Raw genomic sequence first — 13,367 nt, 5'->3', positions numbered from 1 at the left:
ACTGCCAAAGAAGCGGCCCTGAAACAGCCCACCTTATCAGTGGCAGACATTCTTTTCATAGATAATGATGTGCTGTGTGATGCACAGATTCATGCTCCTAAAACAGAAATACAGAGTTGGATCAAGAGAGGAGCAATACAGCAAGGGAAAGTTTACTATATGAATGACAAGCCCATCCTACCCAAAAACTTATACAAAACAGCTGCCTTAGTGAGCCATGGAAATACTCATGTCTCAACAGGAGGGATGGTACATATTATCCAGCAATACTTTTATGCTATAAATTTTTCTGATTATGCAAAGCAATTTTGTAGAACATGCTTAATTTGCTGTAAACATAATGCACAGGGTAACATGAGACCAAAACATGGCCAGTTCCCTGTAGCTGAGTACCCGTTTCAAGTTGTACATATGGATTTTATTGAATTATCTTGGTCACAAGGGAAAAAGTACTGTCTAGTCATTATAGACACCTTTTCTAAGTGGGTAGAAATATACCCTGTAAAGCACTGTGATGCAATGACTGTTGCAAAATGTTTGGTAGGCCATTATTTCCCTACTTATGGCATACCTCATATTATAAGATCAGACAATGGGACTCATTTTGTAAATCAGACCATGTCCCTTTGTTCACAAGCATTAGGTTTTACGCTTAAGAATCATTGTGCTTATCACCCTCAGAGTGCAGGCTTAGTGGAGAGAACTAACGGCACTATTAAAACAAGGCTCAGAAAGACAATGGAAGAGACAAAAAGGCCGTGGCCAGAATGTTTGTCTCTAGTAAAATTGTGGATGAGAATAACTCCCATTCCTGCAGGATTAACACCTTTTGAGATAGTGTACGGAAGGCCGTTTCCCCTAGCAACCGAAATGAGTGATATAGGGAAAGCGGACAGAGAAAATACGTTGGCTAATTGGATGCGAAAGTTGCTATCATCACAACAAAAACATAGCCCCAGTAGTCTGCCAGTAAATTCTGTTTCTAATCAACAGGATAACTTGCAGCCAGGGGATTGGATCCTGGTCAAGGTCCTGTTGCGGAAGGAGTGAAGCACACCTCGGTGGGACGGTCCTTATCAAGTCCTCCTCACAACACCAACAGCTGTGAAAATAGCAGAACGACCTTCCTGGATACACAAAAGTCACTGTAAACCCATCAAGCCCTTATCAGAGGCCTCAGCGACAGAGTAGCAGTGGAAGTCCGCTACAAAGGCACAGTAACCAATAGGGTGCTGCTGTCTCAACCCGGTGAAGAAAACAACTGAACTGCACTCTATTAGGATGGCTCTGACGGGGTGGGGATGTGGTAAGGTGACTCTAGGGGTCATTCTTGTTGTTGGACTTGTATGGTTGTCCTTGCTCCCACTAGCTCCATTGCAGCACCTACGGCGATGGACCCATGACGATTTCCATCTGCGCCCGTTGCCTGCTGACCACTCACACCCGTTCATGAAGAACTACTGGTATCGATATGTACATGACACTGTAACAGCAAAAAATGTGACGAATTGCTATGTTTGTTCTGTGATGCCTACTCATAGTGAAGGACCCACTGTATATGGAAAACCCATGAATATGTCCCAGGCCAAATGTGCCGCATCTTTTGCAGGTATAGGGTACCAAAGTATTGTTTCACTTATATTTTCCGTAGATGGAGACTATGTTAATATCACCACTAATGGGTCAGGTAATATAACCGTAAAAACTGTTGTCCAAGATGCCACAGGAATATACCCAGATGACCCTGGGTTCCAAAACGGCACATGTCTCCAAGACTTTTGGGTGGATTTCACCGTAACTAAAACCAATGTATCATTCCCCTTTTCTGTCCTAATATATCAAGACCCAACCACATATAATCATTCAGTCTGCTACGAACAGAATAATGGCACTAGGTGGATCGGAGGCAATACCACGAATTGTGACACGACCTTCGTTAGCAGCATGTACGGCTCTCCTGTCTCGTTCTTGGGGCCCAGTAATGGAACTTATTGGGTGGACGGAGTGGCTTGGTTATGCGGACCTCGTGCATACTTTGTCCTACCACCGAACTGGTTTGGAGTGTGTGCTCCTACTTTTGTTTCAGATCACACCTTCCTGATAGCACAGGGAAGTAAGGTTTCCATCAGAAGCAGGAGGAAGCATTCAATATCAATACAACCCCATGACAGTTTGTGGGGAACAGACGTACCCCCTGAACATAAACTGTGGGGAACAGGCAGTAAAGTTGCGCTGTCCCTATTCCCCTGGGCAGGAGTCGGAAAGCTCATGCTGCGAGTAGAAACTCTAAATTATAGACTAGGTCTTTTCATAAATAGTTCGATACTAATTGATCAACAACAAAACGAACAATTGGACATAACCAGACAGATGGTTATCCAGAACCGTATGGCATTAGACCTACTGACAGCTGCACAAGGAGGAGTATGTGTCCTCCTGAATCAAACGTGCTGCACTTACATTCCTGACAACGTGCACTCACCTAATATGACAATTGCCTTTGACCGCCTTCGTGACTTACAAAAAGTGATGACCATGGACAGTCCTGGCTGGACTGGTTTGTTACAGGAACATGGTGGTCCATACTGATGAAAATGTGCCTACCTTTTGTTTTGTTTTTTATTTTGTTTTTCTGTTGTTTTATAACTGTTATACCATGTTTGAAAATGTTTATTAATCAAGCTCTTAATGCCGCTTTTCGGACACACAGTACAATGTTTCTCTCCCTTACTCAGAATATGGAGACAGAGCCTGTTTCCAGCGATAGCGATGAAGAAGACATGTAATTCATAATGACGGCTGAGCCGAAAGCACCCGTGCAGGGCTCGGACCTGAAGTAATGGAATTAGATGTTTTTCTATGATAAACAGGAGGAACGACTCCTGATGGTTTTCTGTACTCCACAGTTAGGATGATGATGATGTGATCTAAATGACGGTTGTACTGGAAATGCTTTTGCAACTTGTACAATACTGATGTTTCTGATCATACTGTCATGATAAACAGGAGGGACTGTTAGGTTGAAGAAACTGTTATTAATCATTTTGTTATCACTCCTGTATGATCAGCAATGAATGTAAATATGTATATACATTATTTTGTTTTCCCCTAGCCTCATACTTTAGATTATATTAATAATAGCATTCCCACCTTAGCAAAACCAGAACTTTCTCTCACCTCCCTATTCTGCATGACTCTTGCGCCTCCCACTGACTATAAATAAAGGAGTCAAGGGGAACCACCCTTTGTAACACATTCTGCTGTAGTTTGCATTGCAGAGAGTGTGGGTACCCTTGCAAGTAAAAACTATAAAGTGTGTGTCTCGTAAATGTGGAGTTGGGGTGGAAACGCCGGGCGCTTTCCCCAACAGTTACCCTTGCGTAAGCTCGCAAGACCTCTCTCCGTGTTGGGAGTAACCGGAGAGCGGATAAAGGAAGGGACTGTCAGGTACTGCACTCACCCCTTCACTCTACGCGTCAGCGTCCTCCATGTGGAGGAGACGACCATGTATGTTCTACCCCAAGCGAAGGACCCTGTGATATTGGGGTACCCCTGGCTTCTTCAGCATAATCCGACTCTCGATTGGAGAACGGGCGAGCTCACCGAGTGGACAGACGCGTGCCTGTCCACTTGCATGTCTGTTCCTTGCAGGACTTCCAACGTCGAGAGCCCCAGACCGGAGGACCTCAGCCAGCTCCCGGAAGCTTACCGCGATTACAAGGACGTCTTCAGTAAGGCCAGTGCTTTCACCTTGCCGCCCCACCGTGAATGTGACTGTGCGATCGAGACCGTAGAGGGGGCTAAGCCCCCTAAAGGGAGACTGTACCCGATCTCACTCCAGGAACAGGACTCGTTGGACACCTACATCCAAGAGAGCCTGAAGCAGGGGATCATCCGGCCATCTACATCTCCTTACTCAGCGGGTTTCTTCTTCGTCAAGAAGAAGGACGGAGGGCTTCGCCCCTGCATGGACTACCGGGCTTTGAATGCCATTACGGTAAAACGGAGAGAGCCCCTTCCGCTGATTCCCTCCTCCCTAGAGCAGCTGCGAGAGGCACGCGTCTTCTCCAAACTCGACCTTCGCAGTGCTTATAATCTCATCCGTATCCAGGAGGGGGATGAATGGGAAACCTCGTTCGTCACCAGTAAGGGGCAGTACGAGTATCTTGTGATGCCGTACGGTCTAGCTAATAGTCCCTCCATCTTTCAGGCTTTCATGAATGAAGTGTTCAAGGACCTCATTCAGCGCAGCGTGGTGGTTTATATCGACGATATACTGATCTACTCGCCGAATGAACATCTACACCGACAACACGTCCGACAGGTACTGCAGAGACTAAGGGAACACCACCTCTACGCGAAGCTCGAGAAGTGTGAGTTTAATCAAACCCAGATACAATTCCTGGGTTACCTCATTGGACAGGGAACCGTCGCCATGGAAGAGAAGAAGGTGGCAGCAATTCGCAACTGGCTACCACCTCGCAACCTGAAGGAGTTACAACGCTTCCTTGGATTCGCTAACTTCTACAGGAGATTCATCCGCAACTTTAGCCAGGTGGCGGCACCTCTCACCTCCCTGACTCGGAGTACAACCTCACGATGGGTCTGGACCCCGGAGGCCGAAGCCGCCTTCGGAAAACTCAAGAAGGCCTTCTGCTCCGCTCCCGTCCTTGCTCAACCACAGCCCAACCTTCCCTTCGAGGTGGAGGTAGATGCCTCCGAGTCCGGAGTAGGCACGGTGCTTCTCCAGAGAGACCCCCAAACCGGACGACGTCACCCGTGTGCGTATTACTCCAAGAAACTAACCCCCGCCGAACATAATTACCCTATAGGTGAAAGGGAGCTGCTCGCCATCTGTCTGGCGCTAGAAGAATGGAGACACTGGTTGGAGGGGGCCTGTCACCCGTTCGCGGTGTTCACAGATCACCGCAACCTCAAATACCTCCAGTCAGCCAAACGCCTCTCAGCTCAGCAGGTTCGCTGGGCCCAGTGGTTCTCCAGGTTTGATTTTCAGGTCCGATACCTCCCGGGAAACCGGAACGTGAAAGCGGATGCACTCTCTAGACAGTTCGATCCCCCCATCAGTGCTGAACAGACAGAGCCCATCCTCAGTCCTGCCTGTTTCATTTCTACAATTTCCTGGGACCTCGAGGAGGACATCTGACGCGAGAACGAGGTGAGGGCTCCCCCTCCAGGTTGTCCGAGGGGACTCCAGTTCGTCGCATGGAAGCATCGGGAAGCCTTGCTCAATTGGATCCACGCACAACGGGGAACCGGACATCCAGGTATCGCCGCCACACTACATCTCGTGTCTCGTAGATTCTGGTGGCCCGACTGGCGGAAGCAGGTGACCGGATACGTGGAGTCCTGCCCCGAGTGCGCCCGAATGAAGACTCCGTCTCAAGCACCGGCCGGCCTGCTGCACCCCTTGCTGGTCCCTGCCCGTCCATGGTCCCACTTAGCCATGGATTTCATTACAGACCTTCCACGCTCTGCCGGACGCACCATTATATTTACAATAGTAGATAGGTTCTCGAAGATGTGCCGACTCGTCGCTCTCCCTAAGTTGCCATCTGCTTCCGAAGTCGCCGACATCCTTATCCAACAGCTCTTCTGCTACTACGGCATCCCAGAGGACATCGTCAGTGACCGGGGACCCCAATTCAACTCCCGGGTCTTCAAGGAGATGTGCCGTAAGCTAGACATTTCACTCAGTCTGTCATCTGCCTATCATCCCCAGTCTAATGGTCTCGCCGAACGGACAAACCAGGAGGTAGCTAAAGCTTTACGTCTCGCCTGCCGAGCAGAGCCCTCCACCTGGATCACCCATTTGGTATGGGTGGAGTACGCTCTCAACTCCCGGGTGAGTCCCGTCACGCAATTATCCCCATTCCAATGTGTGTTAGGCTACCAGCCCAAGCTCTTTCCTTGGGACTCCCCGGAGGGACCTGTGCCTAGTGTGGAGAAGTGGTTCCAGGATGGCCGACGAGCATGGCAGCAGGTCCAGCGATCACTGACATCCCACGTACACAAGGGGAAACTGCAGGCGGATCGACGACGTTGGGCAGGATCCACGTATCGGGTGGGTCAGCTGGTGTGGTTATCTACACGGAACCTGCGGATCCCTGGATGTAAAAAGCTGACCACTCGGTTCCTCGGCCCTTTCCGCATTCTGCGGCAAGTGGGTCCAGTGGCTTACCGCTTACAACTCCCCAGGGTCTATCGTATTTGCCCTACCTTTCACGCTTCTCTCCTTAAACCAGTGAAGCACAGTCTCCTGCGACCCGACACCCCTCCACCGGACGATTCTCCGGCGGACGTGCCGGAGGGCGATCCGGCCCCCCGAGCTCAGGTTCTTCTAGACTCCCGCCGACGGGGTGGTCAGCTCCAGTATTTGGTTCACTGGGAGGGGGAACCCGTGGACGACAGCAGCTGGGTGCCGGCCAGCGCGGTGACCGACCCGGAGCTCAAGGCGGCTTTTCACCTAGCCAACCCCTCCCGTCCTGCTCCGCGCCCTCGGGGTCATCCCCGCAAGCACCCTCGGCCTCCAGGAGGCGGCCGTCAGGGGGGGGGTACTGTCACGCCCACGCAGGCGGACACCACCGGCTGCGGCTCGTTGCGCGTAATGACTCTAGAGTTAAAACCAACCAGAAGTCACTTGCTCCTTGCGAAGTATTGCGCTGATGTCTAGAAGCCTTACTGAGCACTCTTTTGTCGATTGTCTAACCCTGAGACCTAACCCTGCCTGTTTTCCCAGTGTCCTCTCCTTACCTCTCTCTCTCTCCCGTTCCAGACCCGTCCCCGCTCCTGATCTGTCAACCCTGCCTGTCCCGGCTCGTCCTGTTCCCGCTTCCCCGTGTAATCTCGTCCCGTGCCTTCCTGTAGGACTGACCCCCCGGCTTACGACCTCCCTGCTTGTCTTTCGACCCTGCCTCTTGCCTGTCCCTTTCTGTGCTGTTGTTTGGTTTATCCAAATAAAGCGCCTAACGGTTTGCGAGTCTGGATCCCGGTCTCTCTGTTCCGTCCATCGTGACAAGTTGTGTATTGTTAGCGGTTTATTTTTAACAAAATGTCCTATTTTATAATGGTAAAAACAAACAATCCTGTTTTTAGGGGGGATTTATGCGTATTGCATGTCTAGACATGTCGGTCAGCTAATGTCCGCGGCAGTGGGAAACGGGGCGTCGGCGTAAGAGCTTTTGGAGCCGTGAGCAATAAGCCTATGAGAAGGAAGCGTCAATGAAACAAAATAGCCGCCGTTGACAAATTGTTGCAGAGTGCCTGTAACATCTCGTTTAACCGCTGGTCCTGAGTGTGAGAAGCAGACAGACAGCATTCCCACCCCCGGCAGAAAGCACATTACATCTATTTGTTAATCTGTTTTATTCGTAAATAGTATAAAATAATATATTTCTAATTGAAATAAAAGTCGATGTCTAACACCGCAGTTCTGGGACTCTAGCATAGCCCCAGACGCCCCGCTGTGGGCCTGAATGAAGTATCTAACTTCAATTGCTTAATCAGCGGGGTAAAGTGCCGTAACTTAAATGGGCGTATGACAAATTAGTATTAGTAAGTTTTAAGCCAATAAGATTTAATTAATAAAATAATTTAGTTGTATTTTGTTAGTTTTATTTTCAATAAAACACCCAGCGTGTGAGAGACGACAGAACAAAACTGCGAGGATCCAAATATGCACACAGCAGGAGGATTTATTGACTTTGTGGTAGTTGAGGTATCCAAGGGGTTATGACTAAGGAATGGTCGAAAGCCGAAAGCTGGGGTCAAAAGCCGGAAGATCAGTCCTACACAATCACGAGGGACACGAACACACGGGGGAAGGGGAACAGGAGGTGCCGGTCTCAGCAGGTGAAGCGGGTCAGGTACGGGAACGAGTCTGGGGAAAGGGAGAAGGACAAGGCAAGGTAAGAACAATGGGGACACGGAGCAGGCAGGGCAATCTGGGGAGACGGAAGACAAGTAAACGCTCGGTAAGGCACATAACCATGGCACAATACTTCGCAGGGAGCTGTCTGTGTTCCCTGCTTATCTAGGAGTCCAATTAGGGAAAATACGCAACACCTGGAGAGCCCCGCCTACTCGGGAGGGGCTGACGTAGCATTGGCGGCGGGTTCCGCCTGAGGGGGCGTGACAGAGCGCATTATTAATTTAATATATGCAGGAACTAGTGAGCGGTATTTAGCTACGTACTTCAAAAACATTTAAAAAACTTTGTTAGACTAATACCTTAGTTATTTTAATAATTTAAGGGATAAAAAACATTTGCCGTGTTTGTCAATTTGTTATTTTAAGTAAATGCGTTATTTTCTAACGGCAAAAGTCCTGTCATGTTTTAAGTGCGGAATTATATGGACTAGCTACTGTCTCTGGGGGAGCAGCCCCGGTTAGGTACTATTAAGCAGCATTTAGTGACATGCATCAAAACACATTTTTAAAAACTTTGAAAGAATAAAGTTTAAGTACTCGATGGGATGACCCCTGCAATGAAATTTGTAACATTTCAAGATGTATATTTTAAAAGAATGAAGTGCATGGTCAGTATGGGGTGCATGGTATCGGATGGTGGAATGTCGAACAGGTTTGTTAGAGGGTTAGAGGAGGCAGAATTATGTTGATAAGAACTCAGATAATCGAGAGAGCAGAGCCAAAACATAGTTGTATCTCCTCTAACCCTCTAACAAACCTGTTCGACATTCCACCATCCGATACCATGCACCTCTTACTGGCCAAGCACTTCATTCTTTTAAAATATACATCTTGAAATGTTACAAATTTCATTGCAGGGGTCATCCCATGTAGTATTTAAACAACGCATTAGCGATATCCGTTTATCGTTTTCACGGACCATAGAAACCTCGAAAACGTCTATCGGCGCGCCAGGTTCGCTGGGCGCAATGGTTTGCGCGATTTGAATTCCAAGTCCGGTACCTACCGGGGAGTAAGAACGTGAAGGCGGACGCGCTGTCCCGACAATATGAATCCCCAACTAATACGGAAGAGGGCGCTCCGATTCTAGATCCCAGCTGTTTCGTGTCCTCCATAACTTGGACATTAGAAGAGACCATCCGACAAGAGAACGAGCGGAGGGCTCCCCCCCTGGGGTGTCCCACCGGTGCCCGGTACGTACCTCGTCGCCATCGAGAGGCTTTACTGAAGTGGATTCATTCGCACCACAGCAGTGGACACCCCGGGGTGGACACGACCCAGAGACTGGTGTCCCGGCGGTACTGGTGGCCGGGCTGGAGAAAGGACACACAAGAAAATGTCGACGCCTGTGCCGAGTGTGCCCGTGTGAAAGCCTCCCACCTAGCACCAGCCGGTCTCCTCCAGCCCTTACCAGTTCCGTCTCGACCATGGACTCACATCGCTATGGATTTCATCACCGAACTCCCCTGTTCCGAGGGTAAGACCGTCATCCTGACAATAGTGGATCGGTTTTTGAAGATGTGCAGACTAATCGCTTTAACCAAGCTTCCCTCCGCCAGTGAACTCGCCGATAAACTCATTGACACTCTCTTCAGATATTATGGTATCCCAGAGGACATTGTTTTCTGATCGAGGACCGCAATTCAGCTCTAGAGTGTTTCACGAGGTGCGCCGTAAATTACGTATTACTCTCAGTCCTTCGTCTGCTTATCACCCCCAGTCCAACGGACTAGCAGAGCGCACCAACCAAGAGGTAGCCAAGGCTCTCCGGACTCTATGTCAGGGAGAGCCCAACAGCTGGGCAGCCCACTTGGTGTGGGCCGAATATGCTATCAACTCCCGGGTGAGTTCCACAACTAACTTATCGCCCTTTTAGTGTGTACTAGGATACCAGCCACCGCTCTTCCCTTGGGACTCATCGGAGGGACCCGTGCCACGAGTTGAAGAGTGGTACCAAAACAGCAGAGAGGTTTGGCAGAGGGTGCAGCATTCTCTACAGAACAAGGCTAAGCAATTAAAGACCCAAGCGAACCGAAGACGTCAGGCTGGACCAGCTTACCGGGCGGGGCAATTGGTATGGCTTTCTACCATGAATCTCCGCATCACGGGATGCAGGAAACTGGCCTCCAAATATATAGGTCCGTTTCGCATCCTGCGCAAAGTGGGTCCGGTCGCGTTCCGTCTGCAGCTGCCCTGAGTCTACCGCATATGCCCGACCCTTCACGTGTCTCTACTGAAGCCAGTGAAACCAGCGCCGGTCCCCTCCGTAGACCCCGCGGAGGCGACCCCGGACGACCCTGCCACCGACCAAATCCGTGCTATCCTGGATTCACGTCGCCGGCAGGGCAAATTGCAATACCTGGTGGACTGGAAGGGCTGTCCCGGGGAGGAGCGATTCCCGGCAGCTCGCCAATGGATCCCGCCATACAGTCCTCCTTTCATGCGCAGTTCCCGACGAAACCGGCCCCCCGACCGCGGGGCAAACCTTGCAAGCGGCGCCGGCCTCCAGGAGGCGGCCGTCGGAGGGGGGGTACTGTCACGCCCCCTCAGGCGGAACCCACCGCCAGCGCTACGTCAGCCCCTCCAGAGTAGGCGGGGCTCTCCAGGTGTTGCGTATTTTCCCTAATTGGACTCCTAGATAAGCAGGGAACACAGACAGCTCCCTGCGAAGTATTGTGCCATGGTTATGTGCCTTACCGAGTGTTTACTTGTCTTCCGTCTCCCCAGATTGCCCTGCCTGCTCCGTGTCCCCATTGTTCTTACCTTGCCTTGTCTTCTCCCTTTGCCCAGACTCGTTCCCGTACCTGACCCGCTTCACCTGCTGAGACCGGCACCTCCTGTTCCCCTTCCCCCGTGTGTTCGTGTCCCTCGTGATTGTGTAGGACTGATCTTCCGGCTTTCAACCATTCCTTAGTCATAACCCCTTGGATACCTCAACTACCACAAAGTCAATAAATCCTCCTGCTGTGTGCATATCTGGATCCTCGCAGTTTTGTTCTGTCGTCTCTCACACGCTGGGTGTTTTATTGAAAATAAAACTAACAAAATACAACTAAATTATTTTATTAATTAAATCTTATTGGCTTAAAACTTCATACTAATTTGTCATACGCCCATTTAAGTTACGGCACTTTACCCCGCTGATTAAGCAATTGAAGTTAGATACTTCATTCAGCCCCACAGGCCCGCAGCGGGGTGTCCGGGGCTATGCTAGAGTCCCAGAAATGCGGTGTTAGACATCGACTTTTATTTCAATTAGAAATATATTATTTTATACTATTTACGAATAAAACAGATTAACAAATAGATGTAATGTGCTTTCTGCCGGGGGTGGGAATGCTGTCTGTCTGCTTCTCACACTCAGGACCAGCGGTTAAACGAGATGTTACAGGCACTCTGCAACAATTTGTCAACGGCGGCTATTTTGTTTCATTGACGCTTCCTTCTCATAGGCTTATTGCTCACGGCTCCAAAAGCTCTTACGCCGACGCCCCGTTTCCCACTGCCGCGGACATTAGCTGACCGACATGTCTAGACATGCAATACGCATAAATCCCCCCTAAAAACAGGATTGTTTGTTTTTACCGTTATAAAATAGGACATTTTGTTAAAAATAAACCGCTAACAATACACAACTACTGCTTTTACCCTTCAAAACTGCCCGACTCTCTTTCCTCTCTAGCTAGAAAAGCTCGACGCGTCCGGTGACCCCTTAAAATTATTATGCCTTAAAACATATTTAGAATATCGCTTTAATAAATTCATATAATGTATTTTATTCTTTTAAAGACTACTGATTCCAATTTGGTGCCATATGCTTTTATCTTGTAGGCCGTAGGATAGCTCCATTTCTACCAGCTATAGGCTATGGTACGTCTGGGCTATTATGCTTAAATTCTTTATTAATTATCGTTGGCTATTGAGGGGGGGGGCTAGGCTGTGTGCTAAACTTTGTCACACTGAGAATGGGGAACAAACTGGAACATAGGCAGGAAGAAAAGGGGGGCTCCGGCCCTCCTCGTAGTGCAAGTAAACTTAGAAAAGCAGAAAGTACATTGACTGGGTCGTGGTGACATTAAGCTTACGCTTGACTTGCGGGAACATAACAAGGGAGGGGGTCGCTGACGCTGCTTAATTGCAACATAATAAGATAAGATAAAAGGGAATGGGTGTGGGGACTAACACCAACAATTTCAAAATAATAGTTGTATGTTACGCCAACTGGAAAAGTAACAACAAGAACGGCAGACGCCCTGTTTGGGTTATAAGAACCAGACCCTGACAATAGAGAGAGAGCTTCCTTCGGGATGTACTGTTTGTGCATCTGAGTGTGGCTCCCGGATTGCAATCTGTGCTGAGAATAAAGAGAGCTGACTTACAACCATCCTTCGCCTCAGACTGCATCCTTTCCTCATCAACGGACTCGGTGGAGTCGAACTCTTGTTGGAGTCGAACAATTTGGGGGCTCGTCCAGGATGAGGAGGAGGTTGTTCTAATTGGAACCAGAGACAAGGTCTTGCGGACGCGGACAGCCACGGGGCCCAAAGAAAAAGGTAGGCAGAGACTGTTTTATCAAACTCTGCATATTGGCTATTGCTAAAAAGTGGCTGGAAGTGTCTCAGGATCTGTCAACCAATATTGGGGCGAGGGTTTGTTGGGTGTGTAGCTCTGAAGGCCGGTTGTAGAAGGGTCTGGGACCCCTGAGAAAAGCGCTGTGACAGAGGGTCTGGGACTCGGTAGAAGAGAGCTTTCGCAGAGGGTCGGGGACCCGGTAAAACAGAGAGCTCATTGATGTGACGGAGGGTCGGGGACCCCCGTGACAGAACCTATTGGCAAGGGTCTGGGACCCGTCCTTGGTTTGGCAACCCACCTACTGCTGGCGAGCAGTAGGACAGCTGGGATTGAGCATCCTGGGGAATTCAGGACCCCCGAGTAGCTAGTTTGGTTGGAGGAGCAAGGTTCATCCTCCCGAAAACGGGTTGGTGTAGGCCCGAGGTATAGAATCCTCGAAGCTACAATTGTACAATAAGTGTATTCAGTATGGGTTGGTGACTGTGTGTTGGTGGGGAGCTGGTGTGAGATAAGGTGTACATAGAGCTATTTACTATTTACCATTTACTATTGATTACTTACTGTTTACTATTTACTGTCATCCGTGGTTCGGTGATTGTGTGTGTGTGCGTTTATGTTTTGGTGGTGTTTGTTAGTGGGGCACTCAGTAACAGCTAAAAGGTGTACCAAGTGTGGGTGGGTGAATCCACTACCTGAGGCGCAAGGGCTATTGGATCAGGAAAAGCGTAGGTCGGCTAAGGTAAAACATGGAACACGAATTTGATAGAGAATTGGATGACGGAGGCTGGGGTCCACCAGTGTGCGGGCGGTGGAAGCCTCTGTGTGAACAGATGCAGCTGCTAAAAATA

This window comes from Brienomyrus brachyistius, unplaced genomic scaffold, assembly GCF_023856365.1.
Source record: "Brienomyrus brachyistius isolate T26 unplaced genomic scaffold, BBRACH_0.4 scaffold56, whole genome shotgun sequence".
Lineage (NCBI taxonomy): Eukaryota > Metazoa > Chordata > Actinopteri > Osteoglossiformes > Mormyridae > Brienomyrus > Brienomyrus brachyistius.
Note: the sequence above shows the minus strand (reverse complement) of the source record.